General features: G+C 35.1%; 1 protein-coding gene across 1 annotated transcript in view; it reads right to left on the bottom strand.

Annotated features, from left to right (window-relative positions):
* Window positions 1-3387: 3387 nt before the first annotated feature.
* Window positions 3388-20218, bottom strand: part of LOC110029915 — a 28828-nt gene continuing 11997 nt past the window's right edge. The window contains exon 6 of the mRNA XM_020732401.1: window positions 3388-3606. The gene's annotated coding sequence lies outside the window, so the exon portion shown is untranslated. The remainder of the gene's footprint in view (window positions 3607-20218) is intronic.

The following is a 20218-nucleotide window of genomic DNA, read 5'->3' as shown; positions in this document are numbered from 1 at the left end:
TTTATGGTGAAAATTTCAAGTAATTTTGTTTATGACATGTGTCAATTTTTCGTTTGTTTATGTCTTAATTCATGTAAATTATTTCTTTTATGTAATACTTTTACGCTTTTAGAATGTTGGTTATGTATTTTGCAGGCTGCAGCAGCCTTAGCACAAAAACCGGAGCCGAAAACCGCAAATTGGGACTTTTTTCAGCCTGTGTAACCATGCCCATTTTTGGCATGGCCACGTCAAGCATATGGTGTGGTTACGCTAGAGAACAGGCGTTTTGTTTACGAATGACCCCTAGGCATGACTACAACGCTCATCGAGCATGGTCACGTCATCATATATTACAGCGAAAGGAAATATTTAATTTAGTTTGATTCGGCTAAATTTGGACAAGGGTTATAAAAGCAAGTTAGGGCTCAAATTGAAGGGCTGTTGGGAGAATATTCAAAGGCTGAAGCCTAGGTTTTGGAGAGGCATTAAGAGAGTTTTGTTGTTCTCCTGCTTGGGAGAGCAAATAGAGTTTTTTTTTTTCTTGTGTGTTTAGTTTTCTTTGTTTGTTCTAAGAGGTTGTATAAGAGAGTTGTTTGCTTACTTTTTTGCAAGAAGGAAAATTCACAAACCAGTGAGTAATTATTTTTATTTTATGAAGATATTGCTTGCAGGCTTGTTTTCCATAGATTTTAATGTGGTTTTTTTCTCCTGATATGAGTAGGTATTTTTTTTTTCGTTCCTCTATGATTCATGGATAGTTTTCTTATTATATTTTTCTTCACATATTTCTCTTGATACATTTTCAGTGTTTTTAATGTCAATGTTGTTGATTAACCTTTTGGTCTTTGTTTACTTCTAACTTGGCCAGTTATGATATTAAAACCTATCGTGATCTACGACTTGCACGTTACATAGTAGAACGACTAGGTTTGCCTTGAAATCCTGTTAGAATCGGCATATTTTAATTTGGGTTTTGCAACCAAGAAAAAGGATTAGAATACTGGGAAACGCCATGAGGTCAAGCGAAACTTAATTTTATGGGTTTCCATTTCTTCTCTGACCTAGGCATTGGCTTAAGAAGAAACATCGTTCCTAATTGATAACAATCACATAAGTGAAACTGTTAGAAAATTGTAGTTAAACACTACACCTGAACCACAGAGACACAATCCTCAAAAATCTTGAAGAAACCTAAGAACATTAATTTCTGCTTCATGTTGATTTTGTTTTTTGTTAGCTATGCAAGATTTAGGATTTTCTTTTTCTATTTTTCTAATCGCAATGAACTAGGTTAGATAGCTAGCAAACTAGAGATTCACCAATTCTGAACTGTTCTTAACTCATTTCACTGTGGGAACGATACATGGTACTCTTGCAAATCGCTACTTGGCATTAATACTTGCGTGAAGTGGCAGCTCGCTTCGCTGCGATTTTTCAGTTGTTAGTTTATTTTTTAAATTTTTATGAATTTAATTATTTTTAATGTTTTAATTTAATTGACAAAAATATATTTATTTTTATTTTAAATTTCATTCCACATTATTTTCCTCTATTTACTAAGTTTTTCTTATTTTTCTTTTATTTATTTCTTATTTTATTTGTATTTTCAATAAATTTTAAATTTGGAATTGAATTTTGTATTTATTTAAACATTTTAATATCCATTTATACAGCCAGCATGCCACGTCAGCAACTCCAGGGTCCGCATCCACACGTGGTGCTTCATGATTCGATGGCCAATGATTGGAAATGATTAGGATTGTGATCTCTAGTGTTCCTTCCCTTGCTTGGCGCAACCTTGAACATTGAAAACAAAAATATGCTAGTGGATGACATCAAATTCATCATCTCAAACAAAATAGTGGACTCTAGTCATTCACCAAAAATGTGTAATACAATGTGTAATACACACTATCGAAGCTAATTCTGAGTTCCTTCTAGGCCAAAAGGATCTCTAGATCCTAAACGGCATATCCTATGGTCAAAATGTTGTGAAAAAAGAGTTTCTTTCATAACAGACCACTACCAAGAGTCATAATGCTAAGTTTCAATGTATGCCTCACTTGCAAAGTTGATCCTTAGATTTGGTTACAATGGACTGATCAACTGGATCCTGTGATCCTGTCATAAATCCTTTGAGTTCAATTTGAAGCTCCTCGTTTATTTTTGATCGAAGGATGGCTCAGGCTGGTCGAGGAATGGGTTAGAGAGGCTAAACAACGAGGAATTGAATGAGTTAATTAGGTGGTATTGTGAAGTTCGCAGAGGCATTGAATTGAAGAATTAGTGGCTAGTTTGTGAAGGGGGCATGTCCTGGTTTCGATTTTGGAAATGGGATAAGGTAGAGGCTATGGGAGAGCTTAGGAGGATGCAAGAAGAATGCTTGGGCTCTTGGGAAGGAGTTGGGATACAAAATTAGCTCTGGTATGGGAGGTATCAACAAGCTTGAAATGAATGAGGGAATATTTATAGGTTTTGATTGGCTTGTTGTAGGCTTAATTTGGCACCAATCTTTCATTTTGGCACCAATAATTGTTGCCAAGAGGCTGAGGTGGAGTCAAGTGAAGAAGACAATGCTAGGTGGCCAAAAGGAAGGTCAAATTTGTTGTGTCACCAATGGGATGGTGTCATGTAAGAGCTCAGTTGGCATCAAGGATAGGAGTGAATTAATGAAGCTTGCTAACTGAGTTTTGAGATACACATTTCCATGCATAGGTTTTAAAATACCAAAGCATGTATGTAAATATGAAAGTGTAACTGTTAGATGAAAATACATAAGAATTGTGTGCTAAGTATGTAAATTTCCCTAAAAAAATCAATTGTAATGAATTTAAATAATAATAATTATTATTATTATAAAAAGAAACAAAAAATACAACATTTAGTAAAGAATCCAAGTCTTATAACAACATATAACTAACTTCCACAAAAATGAAAACTCCCTTTCAACACGCTTAAGAGAAATCAAAGCCCAACGAAATACTTAAAATTTAAACATCAGTTAGAATTTCATTCAGCAAAAAGCTCCTCTAAATACCTTGTTTTGATGATTATAAACATACAAAACACGCATAAATACCTATCAGACTTGAGCAAACATCCCAACATACTTTCAATGCAGTAGAAGCACCACCAACAGTTACATAAACGGCAAAATTTCTGTTTAGGGAATTGTTTACAAGAATTTTTTGTGCGGTGACAGCCAGAAAGCTCTAAGCTGTCATCTAATTTTTTGAAAATATATATATATATATATATTTATAATTCTCCCCACAGCTTTCTAAGAAGTGATTTACTCCACAAATTTACCATCTCCTTTTTTAAAAATTGCAGACCCTAAATCACTTCTACAGGGATGAAGAAAAAGAATCACAACGGTACAAAGTCATAAGGCTACAGGAACCATAAGGGCAATAGCTTCAAAGCTATGGCAATCATATCACCAAATCTGTTGTCATCATCAGCAGTCTGATCCAAACTATTCATTATCTTACCAAACTTTTCGATATATAAATTACAAATAATAAACTAAAAACAATCGAGACATATAAAACAATATCTTGTTTCAGTTTTCCTTCTTCCTATACAGTTAGATTGCGTACATAACGCTGCAACTGCGCTTTTCTGCAACAGAGGAGAGAAATCTTTAGAATAGGTTTATATACCTTTTGACAAGATGAACTAAATTGAGCCAATGTGAGTAGAATTAAGTACTTAAATCATGCCCAAGTGGCAGCAAAAGTGTTGCAAAAAAGAAGAATAAAACATTGAAAAATAGATTATAAAAGCAAATTTATGTAAACCAATTTTAAAAATGTGACTTCAGCGGATAATTTCAAGCTCTGAAGCAAGATGGCGCATCAAGCAACTAAAAGAAGACATGCTAAACCTAAAAGATTATTTGGTGAAAGGTCACTAATTATTGGGGAATTTACATACATACCACACCATTCTTATGCATTTATGTATATAAACTATCATAATCACATGTATAATTACTTTAGTGTCACAAACTGATGCATGAAAGTGTATACTTCACTTTTAAAAAGAAGTAATAATTATATTTTTAAGGTGATATTAATGATCTAAGTGCTATGTATGTTAATATGAAAATTTAGGTGTTATATGTAAATGCAAAAGAATTGTGACGTATGTATGTACATGCTCCTTAATTAGACAAGCCACCAAAGCCGGATCGTTTCTCATCCGTTTCTTTAAAAAATCAATTGTGTGCAGGAGCAAAAAATAAAATCTACCTATGCCCTATTTGGGATCACTTTTATATTATATTTTAATTTGAATTAAAACATTTTTGGTAGTAGTAGTTCTTAGAAACGCTTGAAAAATCTTTGAGGTGTTTTAAGCGTTCTTAAAACAAGGTGACTTGTTTTTAAAAATAAAAATAAACAATATATAAAAATTTACTAACCATTAAAATGAAAATAAAAAATAAAAAACAAAAATTATACCATGTAAACCAATCAGGTTTGAGTTCCAACCGAAGTGTTTTTTTTTCTTTGCTTTCTCTTTCTTTGACCGAGCAGTTTACAAGTTAGGATGACAAATTACTGAGAGTTTTCAGTTTTAGAGTCTGTTTGGAGCAGCTGTGACTTATTTAAAAGTTGTTATGCAACAATTATAGCAGGAAGCTACTGCGGATAAGTTGATTGTCTGTTTGTTTTTTGCAATTTTAAAACAGCTGTGTTGTATCTGTTTCTGGACAAATGATCATTCTGTCCATATACTGTAAAACTGTTTTCAATAGAACTATTCATACTGACACATTATATAGTTGAAAGCAAATATCCAATTTAAACATTACAAAATAAAAAAAAGACACCTCATTAAATTAGCACGACTATCAAAATTAAAAAAAGAACCACTAAAATAACAGCTAAAAATATGATAATATTATTTTTAAAATACAACTGGTCTATGTTACGAAATAAGCCGTCCTCCAGGGAAACTCTCCACGCCCGACCACTCACGGCGGTGAAATCCTCCAACCCACCAGCCCGCATAAAGAAGTCACAATTTTCTGTTCTTCTCCTTGAGCGCATGTAAAACTGTCTCCAGTAGCTATGTGGCTGTCGTAAAGTAAGCAAGGAACATTGTAATCTGCAGTAGCAGTACAATGCTCTGGAGGTATCGGAAATTCTCGAGCTCATTTTTCCTGAAGGCTCAAAAACACAAAACAAATACCCTTAGATGTAACATTACTAAAAATCAATAATATAAGTAATCAATTAAAGTTTTATCCAGTTGTGAGGTCTCATAGAACGTGGTATATATACCAACGAATCTGTCACAACAATAAGACAACAAACATTGTAAAAAAAAGGGTTTTTGATTGTCTTTAACCCACGTAATACCTGGCTCGTGTGAGTCACATGCATATCACAAAAAAAAAACAGTTGTGAAAAACCTCAAAAACCATAGCGCTGAAAAAAAGAGAGGAACTTGGTTAACTTCATTGGGATTTCATGTGACAAAAACTAATAGTGACATATAGGTCATACCCTTAAGGTTGAGTGTCTCATCATAGACCTCCAAAACAAACAAAAAAATGTAATATTTAGATTACATTTATTGCTCACGGTTGCCTCATCGACCATCAGAGTGGGAAGAATGTTGTCAAATATAATTATTGAGAGTCATCATGACGAGCAGAATCTGCACTTGTTTGGGAAACAAATATGTAGACAAATCGCCCAATATGGCTCATTTTTTTTTCCAAACTCTAAATGTTCTTTAAATGACACTGCGGAAAGATTCTCTTGTTGAACATTTCTCTCTTGCCCCAAAAGATATTATTGGCTCTTTCAAAGTTAAGTGCGTGATATTTCGTATCAAGATAGGTCTTCGAATGCCCTTATTGTAACGGATATTCAGCATCGACCAAATAATATTTACATGACATTAATACAATGATTAGTATTGTAGTAAGAGCAATATATGAGTAGTTCGATCTCAAGCAACCCTGGAGGTGGATGAGAAAAATAATATTTCTTAGTTCGTGTTGCAAAATTGAAAATCTAACTATTCTGTGCACTGATCTCTCAACCGATCATGACAAAAGTGAAACACATTTTGAAGTCACATACAACCATGACATTCTACGTTGGTGAACCACATTGCCCGATGAATGAATTTTTTTTATTATTTGGAACAGGTGCATCCACTTATGTTTCATTGATCGCTTCAATACAGTTCAAAGAAGTTATACAAGGTTAACTAAATTCCTATATTCAATAACTAAATGCAATAAAAAAAGTAAAATTACCTGAAAATATGGCATAAACCGCGCGTCATGTGAAATGTCTATGGGAGTCCTTTGGAAGGTTAGGTCAGTTGATTTGATAACTTGTGATGAAAAATTGACTAATGCATTTAACCCAACTGAAAAGGACGTACAGATTGTTTCAGATGAGTCTTGGAATCGCTTCATGACTCCTTTTTCATAGATTCATTTTGTGATAATATGTAGAGGGTTATTGCTAACGAAATTTATGAAGTCATTCTGAAGGAGCCATGCAGTACATGTTTCTTATGTACTTCTTCCAAAAGATCGATGAATACAGATTGTGTAATACAGAACAAATTACTGAATCTTGTTGGGTGGTCTGCAGCCAACTCCCAACCCACTCATCACCACTGCAAGGAGAGTGAGCTATGTATGAGTTATAATACTTATACATCAAACATACTGCAACTACAATTCTCCTTTTGCATCGTACTCTATTTGCATCCAAGTAGCTAACACATAATTACTGATTTAGCTACTCTCATTAAACTATGTAATCAAACACCACGTGCAAATGAATTTGGAGAAGCAAATACAAAATATAAAGATGAAAAATAAAAATTCAAGTAAGCATTAACAGTGTCTCAATGAAAATTAAAAATCCAAAGCAGCATGGACAGCATGTCATCAAAAAGAAAATATAAAATATCTAATTATACTAAAATGAAATTCAAATGTCCCTAAAGTGTTGTTGTTCCCATGAAAATAACATAAATAATGTACCCTACGGTCAGAGGTTATCGTAATGAAAAACTCTCTCCGAGTCGGGTCTTCAAGTAACTTCATAGGGAACAAATACAATGACATATCCTCATAAATTTCTGGAGTTGCCTCCAAAATTCGAATAATCTACTGAATAGATGTTGCTTGTGATAGGTAAGATCCATTGGTACATGAAGCCTCCAATTGTGAAATCTGGCTTCCAATGAAAGCTGCACACACTTTTTTCTTTTTCTCAACCCTAAGACTCTTTGATTGGCTGGTGGATTCAACATCATTGAGATTCGGACTATGGTCTTATTTGGAATCACTTGTTGGTTCAACATCCAAATTTTCAGTGATGCCACCAAACCCTACTTCACTAGGGGTGCATGCATTATTGCTCTTTGCCATGACACCACCAAACATACGGTCTAAATTCTCCTACAGTTTAAGATTGATACCATTTAAGCTTTTTCGCAGCTGGCACCACCTGTAAAGTCATAGGATATGTTGATGCATCTGAACAAATTGAAAACTTGATAAAAGCAGTGGATGTTTCATAAATACTCACCTCCAATTTTTCTGTCTACCATTCCTCCGAAGCATCAATTGTTCACTCATCGGATCCTAACCTAAACCAGTGGATCCTCGCTTCTTTCCAGATTTTTCAATCCTTTTTAAGTGAAAGGTTCAAGCGGCTTTGAAGGGTTCTTTTCGAAGAGGAACTAGCGCCTTGAACTTGTCTCAGTGAAACGCATCGCGCCTTTCAAAGAACCTTACGTAATCAAAAGAGAAGAATCGAGAAATTGCTTTTTAATTGCATCCTATTGTACTTCATGCATGTACATTCCTTGAACTTTTTAATAATATTTTGACAGTCCTTGTTGAAACAGGTTGTTAGTCTATTTCTCAATCGTTGTCACTCAAACATCAAAGATAAAGATAAAACCGCATCACATAATTTTCATTTTTAACGAATTTACAATTGTTTGAATATGACAAGCATAAATGCATTGTTTTTGGGTGCTTTGTATGTAATTTACCCAAAACATTGCTATTTACAAATCGAGCACGCTCTTTCATCCATTTTTCAAATTCTCACTCAAACATCGAAGTAATGATAAAAAGCCCATATCATATTTTTCATTTGAAGCAATTAATTACATATAGGGCACTGAAATATTGCTATCAACAAATCAAGCACCCTTTTAGCCATTTTTCAAATTCTCACTCAAACATCAAAAGTAAAGATAAAACCTCATCTCATATTTTTCATTTGAAGCAGTTACATACAGGGCAGGTGCTCTACATGTAATTTACCCAAAACATTGCTATCTACAAATCAAACGCACTCTTTCATTCATTTTTCAAATTCTCACTCAAACATCAAAGGTAATGATAAAATCCCATACCATAGTTTTCATTTGAAGCAATCACATATAGGGCACCCGAAACATTGCTATCAACAAGTAAACCACACTCTTGCAACCATTTTACACCCTCTTTCAACCATTTTTCAAATTCTCACTCAAACAACAAAAGTAAAGATACAACCCATTCCTATATTTTTTTTCATTTGAGGCAATTACATACAAGGCACCCAAAATATTGCTATCAACAAAGCAAGCACCCTCTTGCAACCATTTTTCAAATTCTCACTCAAACATCAAAGGTAAAGATAAAAACTCATTCCATATTTTTCATTTTTATCGCATTCACAATGGTTTGATTGTGGTAAGCGTAAATGCGTCAATTTTAGGTGCTGTTGTGCTTAATTTTTTGGAAAAAAAAAAAAAAAAAAATCGCAAAGTCCATCATAAAGAGAAAGCCACAAATCACAAATCTAAATTCTCGCTTCAAACCGCAAATGAGAAAACCACAAATCACAAAGAGAGTCATTCCATCAAAAATTAATAGTCGTGGGAGGACGAAGAGCATAGTAAACAGGCAGTGTCAGAGATCGGAGGGAAGAGGGAGAGGAGACATGCCACCTGTTTCCACTGAAGAGAGGCGAGAGAGAGAAGCGATCAAGAGAAGTGTTACATAGAGCAAAAGAAATGCGGGGTAATAAAATCGCAAAGAAATGCGGGCCGCAACGTCGAACCCGCGGACCGCATTTAACATAAATTAATTTGAAATGCCACTACTAAGCTGTTTTCAAATGCTTCACCCGGCATTTTCAAAACGCACCACGCCAAAAAAAACTGCCCCAAAAAGACCCTTAGACATTATAAGCACCCCTAATTCAAACAAATCCTGCCCCAAGTCCAACCCTGGTGGACCCAAATTAGGCCAGCTTGGGTTAACGTATGGTGATTGACATTTACACAATTTATAGGTAGTGCTAACAAATCCAAATATGACACTAAATAGGACACAATGGAGAAAGGATTCCCATAGCCGGCCCCACATAGTGTGGTCAAAGCTTGCTATTGTTTTTGTTGGTAACAAATCAAAGTCATGTGGAATAGATCAATGAGAAAAAGAATCCAAGAAAGTTTGTTACCACATTGTTCATATATATCATAAATTGTATAAAAAAAAAACTTTTTAGAGAAAAAAATTGTGCTTCCTCTAAATGAACACTTATAGATGATGTCTTAGCAAAAAGTATGCACAACAATTTGAAGTACTAGATTTTTCACAATTGCTTGGGCCAAATGAGAGCACATCAATAATACACTTCACTAATGCAATCCTAAATAGCGCTTGATGTCATGAGAAAGGTTCAATGTGTTAGGACAATGATAGAAATTTGATCAAAAATTAAGTCAGGATGACAGCATAACCAGTCCAAAGATTTAGGAGACAAGATCCAAGTTTACATGGCTTTTTGCGATTTACCTGTGCAACAAGCGTACAATGATCAAATATTACACTAAACTTCACTTCATGGTAATCAGCAGTTATATCACCTTATTTGTGTTAGTGATTGATAAGAAACACAACCACTTGTTACGAAGAAAACGGATGAACGTGGAGAAAAATTAGCGTTGATGATATTTCTTCTCGTAGCTACTGCCAGAACTTCTCTTATCTTCTCTTTATTTTGCTTATAATTATGAGATGCTTTATAAGTGAGAATTATATGAGTCTACATAATGAAAAGTCTACCTTGCAATATTAGAAATCAACTATCATTGAAAAATTTTATAACCTCTGTAGATATGCATATCTGGTTTAGGAAATCATGGGTCCCCTAATACATTTGAGGGGAAGAAATTATTCTCCCTTAATTATCCATTATTGTATTTTTATTTTTCCTTTTTATTATAATGATTTGAATTTCCCTTAAATTGTATGAGGGTTAATCTAAGTTGTACATATATTTATTATTTGCTTGATGAGAAATTGAGAAAATTTTTCTTCTAAATTCTACATGGTATTAGAGCAAGGAAAGAAACCTTAAATCTCCCTTCAACAGTTAGAATCTTCCCTAAAGCCTGCAAGACTGCCCCAACTCCCTACTCCCTCTCCCTGTCGAATGGCAGAAGCCAGAAAAACTACCACATACTTGTGTTGCCACACGCAAGCTTTGATCCCCTTGTTTCACATAAGTGTTCGCAACCCTCTTGACTCCTGCTCGCAACTCTAGCTCGTTACTCCAGTTCACGACTCGCCTGCAACTCCTAATGTATTTTGCAAAGCAGTCCTCCAAAGCTTTGTTTGCCTCTGCTATTTTTTTATAGAGCAATCAGTACAAACATGTGATTTTTAGCAGAGCTCTCTCTCTCTCTCTCTCTCTTTCTCTCTGAAATTTCTCTTTCATTTGAAAATCCAAGACTTATGTGCATCACAATCGGGTATGAACCATCTCTGTGGTGGAAGTGCTATGTTGGTGATAGATTTTCTGGTGGAAATCCATGTTGGTGACAATCAGTCTCTCTAGTGGAGATTTTTTGTCGGCAACAAACCATTTCTCTTTCTAGAGAAAATTTTTTGTTGATGATTGACAATTTCTCTCTCAAGGGGAAATCCTAATAATGATCAAATACAGCATAAAAAGTTGCTTCTTCCTCTTCATAAGTTATGTCTAAGCCTAAACATATGATGCAACATCTAAAGTCCAATCCTCCAATGATCTCAATTTGTGTTCATGAACATCTGCGATAATGCAAAATACTACTACAACGCCACTATCGGCCCTTATATATATAAAAATGACATCATTCATAAAAGGTTTTGTGTTGAAACGCCACAACAAAATAGTGTGGCTCAGAGAAAGAACAAACATCTCGCAGTGAGTCAGTCAATTCTATTCATTAATAATGTACCCAAACATTTCTGAGGCGATGCAATTTTCATATCCACCTATCTTATAAATAAGATGCCCAGTAGAGTGCTAAACTTTGACAAACCTCTGAACATCCTCATGAAATCCTATCCATATATTCAAACATTCACTTCTAACCTAACACAAAAATTTTTTTATTGCATTGCTTTTGTTCATCTACATCAATCTAATCAAACCAAACTTGATTCCATGTCAATCAAATACATAATTGTGAGCTACAAATTAAACAAAAAGGGGTACAAATTCTACTTTTTTGAAAACCAATCATATTATCCCAAATCTAACATTTAAGAGAAAAGTTGGAGAAAATATCAGATTTGGGACATCATTCAGAAACTCCAAACTCAACTCCCTTATATCTCTAATGAACTCGTTTGTGTCTCCACTATCACAACTCAACCTCCAATAAATCCCCTCACAGCTCCCACCAAGAACAAAGAATTCCGAGTATGCACCAGAAAGAAAAAATCCAGTGAGCATGTAAGGGGCACTATGAAAAATCAAGAATGTAAATCACCAAAACAAGCTCCACACGCCCTAAGTAATAATACATATGTTTGGTCAACACATCATGAATACTAAGAGGAATAGGGCGCACAAAAATGCACAAAATACACGATAGAAAAATTTGTGACATGAAAAACTATCATTCTCTTTCAGATCATTCATTCCAAACTTAGATAATGTGCATGTCTCAAACTTAAGCCAAGAGACCTTATATATTCATGTTTGAAAAAAGGCTAAGGAAAAAGAGACTCTTTTTCTTGAAAAAGCTGGTATCTGAATCATAACAATTGTCACATGGTAAAAGAACTGCAGGGTGCAAATTGGTATATATTGTTAAATACAAAGCAAATGGAAGCATCAAAAGGTTCAAGGCGAGACTAGTGGCAAAATCATTCACTTGATCTTATAGGATTGGCAACCAGGAGACATTTCCACCGGTGGCAAAAATCAATAAAGTAAAAGTATTAGTGTCATTGGCTGTCAACCAGAACTGACCTTTACATCAGCTATATTTTAAAAATATAATTTTAATGGTGATCTTGATGAATAAGTGTAAATGAAGAGTTACCTCCAGGTTTAAGGAAAAACAAAAATAATCAACTGGTGCACAAATTAAAGAAACTATTGTATGGGTTGAAACAATCTCTTAGAGCATTGTTTTAAGTGTTCATAAGAACTGTTCTTGCTAATGAGTACTATAAGTGTCAGACTGATCACACTTTGTTTGTGAAATCAAATCAAGAAGGAAAAATAACCATTCTTATTGTATATAGATGACATTATTCTTACAAGCAATGACGTAAGAGAACTTAAAACAATCAACAAAATAATAGCTTATGAGTATAAAATCAAAGATCTTGAAACTTTAAGATACTTCCTGAGAATAGAAGCAGCAAGATCAAAATAAGACAGTCATTTCCCAGAGAAAAAATATTGTTGACTTAAAAGAGATAGGAATTTTGGGATGCAAATCAACAAATATCCTCATGGATCCCAATCGACGAGTACCAAAAGAAGAGGATAACACTTCAGTTGAAAAATGAGGCATCAAAAAATTTTGAGAAAACTTATTTATCTATCACATAAAAAACCTGACATTATTTTTTTCTGTGAGTGTAGCAAACCACCGTATGAATGATCTAAATGAAGATTATTTAGAAGCGGATTTAAGAATCCTAGGGAACCAAAAGATGATCCACGATGTGGATTCACATTCAAGAAGATTGAGAACCGTGACGTTAAAATTTACAGTAATACTAGTTGTGTAGGAGAATTGACTAATAAAATATTTACCACAAGTTGTTCATTGTATGGGGTGACCTTATTACTCAAAGTAAAAAAATCAAACTGTGTTGGCAAGAAACAATGTAGAATTTGAGTACCGTGCACTAGCCCTAGGAATTTGTGAAGGAATGTAGTCAAAGAAAGTACTTGTGGAACTTCATATGGAGAACCAAAACATAATTAAGATCTTCAAAGAGTTAATCAACAATCAATATTTCAAAAAATCCATTACACCATGATCGAACCAAACATATAGAGATTGGTACCCACTTCATCCCTGAGATGTCAATAGAGGGGTTGTTCAGCTAAGTTATATCCCAACTTAATATCAAATCGTTGCAATTCTTACTAAGGCTCTCTATCGGCACCACTTCAGTGAACTCATCAACAAGTTTGAGATGTATGAAATATACAGCCCAACTTGAGAGGGAGCAATGATAAGCATATCTGGTTTAAGAAATCGTGGGTTCATTAAATTTAAGGGGGAGAAATTATTCTCCCTTAATTATCAATTATTGTGTTTTTATTTCTTTTTTTTTATTATGATGATTTTAATTTCCCTCCAATTATATGAGGCTTAGTCTAAGTCAATAAATAATTGCTCTATAAACCTTAGACAATTTCATTAATTACTTTGATTTATATAGAGCATTACAACGTTTTTACAAATAAATTATTGGACATCTTTTATTTACAAATTGGATCCTAAATTAGAAGCAAACCTCAACACTCTCCCTCGAAATGGGCAAAAAATATCCGCTAAGCCCATCTTGTCACATAATTTAGACAAATCTAATGAGCTAAGTCCTTTGGTGAGGCACTCAGTCACTTGCTATTTAATAGCTACGCGACTCAGCTCTAGCAATCCGTTATTCAACTTTTCCTTGATGAAGAACAGATCAATCTCCAAATGTTTAGTTATATCATGTTGCATAGAGTTTTTGGCAATATTGATTGTTGACTTGTTCTAGCACCAAAACTTCATTTGAGCTCCTTGGTCTACCTTGAGCTCTACCAACAAGCCTCTCAACCACGTCATCTTGGCAACTTCTAAGGCCATGGCCCTATACTTTGCCTACAATGTTGAACTCGCTACTATAGACTTTTTCTTGCTCTTCCAAGAGACTAAGCTGCCCCATACGAACATGCAGTATCCTGATGTAGGCATCCTGTCATAAGCACAACTCACCTAGTCAAAGTCACAATAGCCCTTAATGCTTACATGTCCATTCTTCCTAAAGATCAACCCTTTCTTGGTGCACTCTTCAGGCATCTCAGAACCTGATACACTAAATCCACATGATCTTTCTTGGATCATGAATGTAGCGGCTCACCACGCTCACTACAAAAGAGATGTCGGAACAAATGTGACTCAGATAGATAAGGCGTCCCGCCAATCTCTGGTACCACTCGCGATCAACTGGCTCTCCTACCTCTGAACTCAGCTTGGCCTTCTAATCAAATGAAGAGAATATAGGCTTGCATCCAAGCATGTTTGTTTTCGTGAGGACAAGACCATTCCCTCTAGTCTCCGTGTATTGCACTCCAAGATCCTTCACCTCAAATTCTTTACCTAATCTTACATTTAGCTGAGCAATCTCTGACTTAACATCAGCAGCGACAATCATGTCATCAACATACATAGCAAGTATAGTGATGTGACTTTCATGTTGTCGAAATAACGCCATATGATCAACATATACCATGCTCGTCATAGACTTTCTAAACTTATCAAAACAAGTTCAAGGAGACATCTTCAAGCCATAAAATGACTTCCTAGGCCTACAAAACTTGCCCATTGTCTAGCTTATACTGAATCCTGTTGGTATCTCCATAAATACCTCATCCAGTAACTCACCATGAAAAAAAGCATTATTCACATTGATTTGATGTAACCTCCACCCACCATTCACTAACAGATAAATCAATGTCTTCACTGTTTTCATCTTCGCTACTGGTGTAAGAGTTTCATTATAATCAATGTTATACGAATTCTGTCCTTCACAAAACATACACAACCAAATACCTTCAATGGAATGATCTCGCTATTATTCTTTTTCAACATCTGATGAGAAGACTTCCAATTCAATACTCTCGAGGGCATTATGTTGATCAATTGAGCAGCTGTCAAAATTGTTTGCCTCTACAAGTGTTTTAGGATATTCATCGTAATCATCATGCTTCTAACTACCTTTAAAAGGTTTATTTTTCTGCTCTGCTACACCATTTTGTGTTGGTGCATCTAAACATGTGATTTGATCTCTATTTTAAAAGGGCTTTTTTAAGGTGCGCCCAGAGTGCGCCCTGGAGTGAGGCGTAATTTTTTTCGCCCTAATCCCACAAGGAGGGCACAAAACTCGTGCGGCTAGCGCCCGGGAAGGTTTGGAGCGCAATACATGCCTCACGGGGCGTATTCCTCGCCTCATACTCGAATAAAAGGGTTAAAAATCCCTTATTCTACAAATCTATTCGAATTAAGCTTCTCCCGCACACAGCCATCTCTCGCAAGCTCTCTGCTTTGTCCCTCGCACTGTCGCACGCAAGCCATCCCCTAGCAGACTCGTCTACTCGCTCGTGCGCTTCGTCTTCATCCCACACATAGACTCGTCTAGGTCGTCTACGTCGTCTTCATCTTACCATTGTCTGTGTTGTCTTCATCCCGCACGCATGCTCGTCTATGTCATCTCTATCTGACAGGCTCATTGTCTTCATTCCGCGAGCAATGTTTCCTCTCCCATTACTGCACCCGCATCGTCTCCTCTCTCGCATCAGCATTGTTTCTCCCGCAACGGCACAGCCAAGTAGATGAAATTTTTTTGTGATTTTTTAAGCTTTTATGAGTTTTAATTGATCAATTTTATTGCAGCTATAGTAAATTCACTGTAACTACTACACTGAACTGTATGTATATATATATATATATATATCTTATATATATATATATATATCATGTTATAGATTTGCTAGAGTTTACTCTAGTTACAATAAACCATAATCTTTTTTCATAAACCATATATTTTTTTTCATGTTTACAGTAAACTAAATTTTTTTTTCATGTTTACAATTCACTAGAGGTGGATTTGATCTGAATTTTTTTTAATGTGTTAGGTTACTTATTAATTTGTAATGGAAGGGGAAGATTCTATGGTCGGTAATAGTCGCACTAGCAAGAAAGACTTTGCATGGCAATATACAACAAGCATACCCAATGAAGAATTTTTCAAATGTAAGTTTTGCAATCAAGTGTGTAGTGAAACAATAAACAAAATGAAGCAACATCTTGTCGGCAAATACAAGTGCATTAAACCATGCACTAAAGCCCCTACTGAAGTTCAAGAGAGATGCAAGAAAGCATTAGAATATGATGCAAAAGTCAAAGCACAACGTGAAAGTGTATTAAATGACATTAGAAGTTGTGCAATAAATATTAGTGAAGGTTGAAATGCTACCAATTCATCATTAGTTGTCTCCTCTCAGTTAGAGGTCCAATTGATTCTTTCACCACAACATAAATAAGGAATTCTAAACTAAATTCCAAGTGGAAAAAAGATGAAAAACAAGAAACATGCATGACAATTGGTAGATTCTGCTACTCAGCCGGATTGGAGTTTAATGTTGCCAATGACCCATATTACATGCCTATGTTTGAAGCAGTTGATATTTTGGACCTAGTTTTATTGCATGATTGAGAACTTGGATACTCAAAAATGAGACGAAAATCAATAAGATATTATAGGAGCATAAAGAGACATGAAGTAAATATAAATGCTCGATTATATCTGACAGTTGAACGGATAGAAAAAGTAAAAATTTGATTAATTTTTTTATGAACAGTCCAGCTGGGATTTTTTGTCTTAAATTTGAAGATGTTTTTAATGTTATAAAAAGTGGTGAGTTTCTATTCACTTATTTGGATGACGTGATTGAGGAAACGGGAGAAAAAAATGTGGTGCAAATTATAACAGATAATAGGTCAAACTATGAGAATGTGGGTAAAAAGAAAATGGTGAAAAAACAAGATATTTATTGGACACCGTATGTAGCGCACCTACATATTTATTGGACACTGTATGTAGCAAACCTAAAGTGTCCACCTACATACGGATATGCTTGACATTTAACTCGGATAATATACTAACAAGATGTTTAGGTGTTCTTTCATTCATCGCCCTTTTCCTATGTGAATATGTTATAAAAATGTCCTTTCTTCCTTGTGTAATATTTTGTAATTCTTCATTTGCATTTGTCGTGGACACTTTTCTGATTACATCATCATCAAATACTTGTTCGTTTTCATTCATCCAAGAAGGTTCCTGTCGAAGCACTTTAGGTGTGTCACATATGGTGTCCAACATATTTATTGGAAACCGTATGTAGCACACCTAGAAGGTCAAGCATATTTACATTTAAAAACAGAAATGTGAAAAAATAGCATATTTACATTTAATTATTCTTTACATAAATATGCATTCTTAATTTCTCATAGAAAAAATATCCTGTCTAAAGGTTTACGAATGTCATTTTGTTCTTGTTTGTAATTTAGGCTACAATGATAAAGAGAAATAAATTATGAATGCACCTGTAGATTGAACATGATGATGAATTCAATGAAGTGGACAATGAATGCAGAGAATATGAAGAATCTAGTTGTGATTTTGACACAACTATTGATTAAAAAGATTTTGATGATGAATTTTAAGACTGAATAAGAGAATATAAAGGATCTAGTTGTGATTTGAACACAACTGTTGATGAAGAAGGTTTTGATGATGAATTTTAAGAATGAATAACCTTCAAGAATTAGATAAAATGATCATAAATTTATTTTTTTGCTCAAACATGTTTACTTTTTTTTATATATTTTTTTTTTACTTTTAGTAGTGAATTTTTGCTAATATCTTGAAGATTCTACTCCTAGAAAACTTTTTTGTTTGAGTTTAATGTTTTTTTATTATGCACAAAGAGTTTTTTTCCCTTAATATTTATATACTTTTTTTTTTATACTATGAGGCTTACACCTTGCCCCATAACAGTTACAATGTCCACGCCTTTTAAAAAATTGAGTTTGATGATGTATTTCTTGGACTGACAAGTATTTCCTAAATGTCTTGTTGGTATATTATCCTCTGTTGCACCATATTGAGTCTAAGTTGCCTTGTGGAAATCTTTAAATCAAGCAAATACGTCACCCTTGTTTTTCATAAAAATACACTAAAGTAACACAAGAAAAATAATCAATAAAAGTTATAAAATATCGATAATCATTCATTAAACTCGTAGAACAAGATTCCTTCATCAGAATGTATCAAATCAAAATCACAATAACTCATTTTCCCATAATTGATATAAGAGGTCCTAGTAAGCTAGAATATATTGATACATTTGATATAACATTCGCACTTTGTGAGCTGAAGTTAATTAGAAAATTTATCAACTTCGACAAACTGTTACGGAGAGCGAATGAATTTTGCATTTAGCTCTTGATTGATTGACTTTTAGGCTCCGTTTGGGAAGAATTTTTTGGCGTTGCGCGGGCCTTTGGCGCGATTATTCGTGAAAGTTCGTCGTTTGGTTTGCGACTTTGGCTTTCGGCTTCGCGGAAGCTAAGCGAAAGCGGGAAGCGGTATTAACCCCGCTGCCCCGCTTTCGCAAAAGATTTTTACCTTTTACCCTTTTCTCGCCTCTGCCCTAGGATCTTCCCCGCTGCTTCCCTCGCGTCCTCTTCTCCTCCTTTCGCCGTCCCTCGATCGACAGAGCACAGGTAAAGACGAGCCATTTTCTTCGTTTATATGGTTGTCTCCCCATTCGAAACATACGCAAGATGAAATAATTCTTTAAGGCTTTTGGAGTTTGGTTTGAGGGCTCGGTTCTGCTCCCCTGTTATTCGTAATATAAATGCATATTTACCTTTTGTTTGAAGGCTTTTGGAGAGTTTTGTGTTGGCTTGGTGGCTTCCCTGCTGCCTCAACCCGCGAGCTTATTCGTTGAGAGGAAGGCTGTGGGTTTTTTCCTGCTTTTCTGTTGTGGATCTTTAGCTTCTTTGTTGCCCCCTCCTGTTTGAAACACAGGCGTGTAGTATCATTTTGTTTTGTAGCTTTGGAGTTTTACGTTGGGACTTTTGGTTTTGATGTTGTTGTGTTGCCTCTTTGTTTGAAGCATATTCGAGCAAGTGAATTTGGTTTTAAGGGCCTGGTTTTGCTCTATATGGTTGTCTCCCCATTCAAAACATATGCAAGATGAAATAATTCTTTGAGGCTTTTGGAGTTTGGTTTGAGGGCTCGGTTCTGCTCCCCTGTTATTCGTAATATAAATGCATGACTTCCCTGCTGCCTCAACCACGTTAGCTTATTGGTTGAGAGGAAGGCTGTGGGTTTTTTCCTGCTTTTCTGTTGTGGATCTTTAGCTTCTTTGATGCTATTCTTTGAGGCTTTTGGAGTTTGGTTTGGGCCTCGGTTCTGCTTTGTTTCATTACCCGCTGTTATTATTATTCTGTTTGTTGTAGTTATAAGATGGTCTTTTGGTGCAATGCATTCAATTGTTGTGTGGGAATGTATGACATGCCTGAGAATCTGAATATTCATGCCTGCTTCACATTTGAATAATGGTTAGGTATTTTTGAAGAGCTCTTCTATATTGATTGGTAGAAAACATGTGTAATCCCTCATGACAGATCTTGGTACCTTGGTATGGTCCTATAAGCAATTGTAAGGTTATTATTTTTATGTTATCTTTACACCTAAATTGCTTTGCATTGCTCCATGACTTGGCAAGGATTCGAAGGACTCTGTGAGAGGGAGTAAAGTATTATGCATCTGAAAGTATCAAAGATTCATATATGCTGGGATGGGGTTCATTCATGTTTCGGGTAGGGATTAATGAGGTTCATTCATTGCAGCACTTGGTTTTTTGGGATGGGGTTCATTCATTTTTCGGGTAGGGAATAATGGGGTTCATTCATGGCAGCACTTGGTTTGCTGGGATGGGGTTCATTCATGGCAGATTCCTTGTATGAGGTTCATTCATAGCAGCACCTGTTTTTTATATATATGCTGCTGTTTTTTTTTTTTTTCGGGTAAGGAGTAATGTATGAATCAAAGCATTGTATTTTCCTCTTTGATGCTATAATAAAGTTGTTGGCCTCCTTT

This window comes from Phalaenopsis equestris, unplaced genomic scaffold, assembly GCF_001263595.1.
Source record: "Phalaenopsis equestris unplaced genomic scaffold, ASM126359v1 Scaffold000610, whole genome shotgun sequence".
In the NCBI taxonomy this organism is placed as follows: Eukaryota; Viridiplantae; Streptophyta; class Magnoliopsida; order Asparagales; family Orchidaceae; genus Phalaenopsis; species Phalaenopsis equestris.
The sequence above is the reverse complement of the archived record's forward strand: the minus strand, read 5'-3'. Positions and strand labels throughout refer to the sequence as shown.